Below are 4,313 nucleotides of genomic sequence, written 5' to 3' on the forward strand. Positions count from 1 at the left end.
AGTGGGACAGATCATGGCCACGGCCAGCAAGTCTCTTGTCCAGCAGAGCACTGAAGGGATGGACACTTGGGATACAGACACAGGATAACACTGATAAACACAACAAGCCTCGAGGCAAAGTGGGTTCCGGTCCGCAGATTTTGGAAGGGGCAAACCAGCTCCAGTTGCACCCATGGGCCTCCTGGAATGGAAGGAAGAGTCCTGCCACACATTCCCAGGACACACTGAAGCAGACATGGAAACCAGTAAACAAAAAAAGCCAGGCAGCTGGATTTTCAGGTCTAGCTGCATGTTTGGGGAAAGGAATCCACCGACTCCAGATTCCAGTGCTCCCTCTGTCGATAACAGGATTCCCAATTCTGGCAGGCCAGAAACCCACTGTGCAGGTGTGTCCTACGGGAAACCCAGCCTGCCACAGAAAGTGAAGCAGTTCCTGGCCCTTATGATGATGAGTTCAGTTAAATATGGAACAAGTGAAAAACACAAGCAGATCAAAGTGGAGCTCACAGCCTGTTATTAAGCTGGGAAGACGCGAGCTTGGAATAACTTCACTCCATGGGATAATCCTGTGCCATGGGGATAGGTACCCATTCCCTTCACGGGATTTCCAGCTGCCTGCATGGAGATGGGACTCACACCACTGTGGTGGCTGCACCCACTGCCCCATTTTGGGAGCTCTGGGTCTGCCCCCAGCTCTGGGGAAGGCACCCACCCACTGCAACTCACTCCCACCCACAGCTCCCCTGCAGCTCCTCAGAGCAGGGATTGCAGGTACACCCCACCCCCAGCTCCAAGAACACATTTACAGTACAAAGCATCATGTGATAATCTCTTATTTTCGATGATGAGGCTGAAAGCTCATTAAGGCCATTACAGCAGAGGCGACAGGTGGAACAGAGGAGAGCCATTACTGTGTTTTTGCTGTTACAGCAACGTGTGTAATTTAGTTTTAAAACTTTAATCATTTGGCTGCCAGGAGAAACGAATTAACGTGATGATGCTTTCCAGAGGAAGATGCTGATGATGTAGATTGCAGGGCTCGTGTATCTGGGATTCCCCTGGGATGATAGGATGTGATGGCTCACGAAGTGCATTACAGAATCTACCTCACTTCACCTCACCGAGTTTTGTCCCTTCTGAATTTATCTCTCCTTGTTTCTCCCCTGCTGTTTTATCTCTGTCCTCAAAGCGGGGAGGGAGAAAGTAAGACAAGCCAACTCTGCTCATGCTCACTCACAGAGCATCGAGATCCCAGCCCTGGCCAGCCAGGAAAACCTCTCCAGGAGAGCAGAGGTGAGGCCCAGACTGAACTGCAGAGCCCAGACTGATAAAAATATCCCAGACTGATAAGACGATGCCCTGAGCCAGCAAAAGTTGAGGAAGTGGTGGCAGCACAGGGGAGCTGCACCAGGAAAGGCTCAGGTCAGGGAGAGCACGGGGCAGGGATGTGGCTGAGGGTCATGGAGCAGAGGTGAGGTGTGCATGAGCCTGGAGGAGAAATCCACACTGTGGGAGTCTGGGGTGAGCAGAATCTATGTGTATCAGAGCACCTTGATCACACACAGATGGTGACTGGATTGGACCTGGAATGGAATATAATATAAAGTCAGTGGGATGGTGGATGGATGGAGATACCCTACACCCACATCCCCTCTGTGGGCGGGCTCAGACTAATCCACCCCCTCTGCAATCAGGAGCCACTGTCCCTTTAAAAAATATTAATTTCTCCAGAAACAATTATGCAGCATAAACACAGAAAAAAATCAACAGGGTGAATTTCAAACTAATAAAGATTTAATCTCTAAGTCATGAGGCTGCATTTGTTAGGAAAATACACATACCCCTGAGAATGCAGCTATGGTTGCTACACTACACACTGCTCAGCAGCTCGCTGGGCATTTTTCCAAGCCCGTTTATTTTTAACATCAGTCACATTATTCAATTAATTATAAAAACACTGAGGTTTTCAAGAGATGCTTCTGATAAAACTGCAAAGTAAATATGCGTGAGAACAGCGAGGATTAAAGTCTCTGTAAACTTTAGCATCTGAGTCTGTTGCTATAAACAAGAGAAGTCCTCAAGGAGATTGTTTATCAGGGTGAATCATAGCAGATAACACACAGCCTCCTCCCACACCACACACAGCGATCGTTTGTCCTTCACCTAGGGATGGAAGCGGAGCATCCACGTGTCTGTCAGCAGTAGCTGGGGCATGAGAGGTGTGAGAACTGGGCTGGATTCTTCAGATGCCTTCAGTATTTGAGCCTCCCAGCTTGGCAAATGTCAAATATTTAACAGGCCGAGCTCTTTCCTAACAAACTGAGAAACAGAAAGCAAAAATCCCAGCCCATCTCCAGCAATGTCTCAAAGCCTTGGAGACACCAGATAGAAACTGATGGAAGGATTTAAGCCCTGCCTGTAACAGCAGCCTCCACAAACCCTGCTGTTTCCTGATATCTCCTGGTATTTCCTGCAATGGTTTCATGGTACCAATACAAAATGTTTTCCCAGCCCAGTCTGTGTAAGCTTAACCTGGTAAGCCAAAAATCATAATAACACATTTGGCTTCATCCAATTTTTAACTTTTATCTGAGGGCATTGCTGTGTACTTCTCCTAGCAGACTTTTTTTTTTTTTTTAAAGGCTCACATTGTGGTGGAATTATTTGATAGCTCTGATATTGTCTGCATAGATGGCAAAGATTAGAGGCAAGGACTCTGGGCATCAAAGCCTGGCAGAGAGAGCTCCCAGGCTTTCATCCAAGCTTTGCCAGACATGCACATCAACCTTGGGAACAGTCCCTCCCATATAAGCCTCAACTTCTCTGCCACAGAGACTCTTGGGCACATCCCTGTCTTTAAAAATTAGGCAAATCACGTTGATGATTGCAGACTCCTTCAGGACAAGGAGAGACATTTTGTTCTGCTTGCCCTTAAACGATGGAATCCTGCCTAGCCAGGGATCCCAGCCACAGCACAGGGCACGGCAGCAGCACCTAATAACAGGGAGCCATTTTGACGGGGAGATGTGTCCAACTGGTTGCCACAGCTCGCACACGGCGGGTGAGATCCCAGCTCCCGGCCCTGCCTCGTGCTGCCTGCAGGCTGTGTGGTGCCAGGGCCTCCTTCCCATTCCCGGCCAGCACAGGCACTGCCAGCCATCCTGACCCACAGCCTGACCCACAGCCTGACCCGAGGCCACACTGCTGAGCGTGAGGTGGCACAGCCCGAGGAGCTGTGTGCCTGTGGGACATCCTGCTGGGAGGGATGTCACCAGGGGCTGCTCGGGCCAGGAAGGCACTGGGACAAGCCAGAGTAAGGGTTTCTGGCTGTCAAACAGATGCAGAGACCATGTCTGTCACAGAATCACAAAATGGGTTAGGTTGGAAGGGATCACAGTGGGTCACCTGGTCCAACCTCCCTGCCCAAGCAGTGTCACCCCGGAGCACCTGGCACAGGATTGTGTCCAGATGGCTCTGGAGTATCTCCAGTGAGGGAAGACTCTACACCCTCTCTGGGCAATCTGTGCCAGTGTGTAGTCACTGCACAGTAAAGTTCTTCCTCATATCCAAGTGGAACTTCTTGCACATCAGTTTCTGCCTGTTGCCTCATGTCCTATTTCTTGGCACCATGGAGCAGAGCCTGGTTCCATCTTCTTGGCACCTTTAGATATTTATACACACTGATGAGGTCCCCCTCTCAGTCGTCTCTTCTCGAGGCTGAACAGCCCCAGCTCCCTCTGCCTTTCCTCATATGAGAGATGTTCCAGTCCCCCAACCATCCTCGTTGCCCCACGATGGACCCGCTCCAGGAGCTCCATGTCTGTCATGTCAGAGCTGCCCCCGCCATCCCCTCAGCTCCAGCGCCAGCTGGGCGCTGCTCGGGCTGCAGAAGGGCCCCGGGACACCCTGTGAGGCGGGAAGCTCGAAAAACCTCACCCGGCCCCACACAACGGCCCCACTGAGAGAACTCCGGAGCCTCCGCGCCCGCCCCCTCGCCCAGGGGGCAGGGCTTCCCCAAATTGACAGCCCTGCTGTCCAATCGGTGCGCTCTCCTCTCCGCCCCGCGCGCGATTAACCAATCAAATACCGCCGCGCTCAACCCGCCTCCTCGCTGCTGTCCAATCGGACGGCGCCGCTGTCGCTCCCCCGTCTCGGGACGGAGGGCGGGGGGTTACGCAGGGTCGGTATTCTCGAAGCGCGGCCGCGCCACCCGCCCCGCGCGCCGCCTGCGCTGTTGGCGTAGCGGGCGCAATTGGCGCAGCGCGGGCACAGGCGGCCGTGGCGGGGGAGCGGCGGCCGCCGGGCGAGGAGCG

The sequence above is a fragment of the Lepidothrix coronata genome, unplaced genomic scaffold (genome assembly GCF_001604755.1).
Source record: "Lepidothrix coronata isolate B3197 unplaced genomic scaffold, Lepidothrix_coronata-1.0 Scaffold28, whole genome shotgun sequence".
NCBI lineage: Eukaryota > Metazoa > Chordata > Aves > Passeriformes > Pipridae > Lepidothrix > Lepidothrix coronata.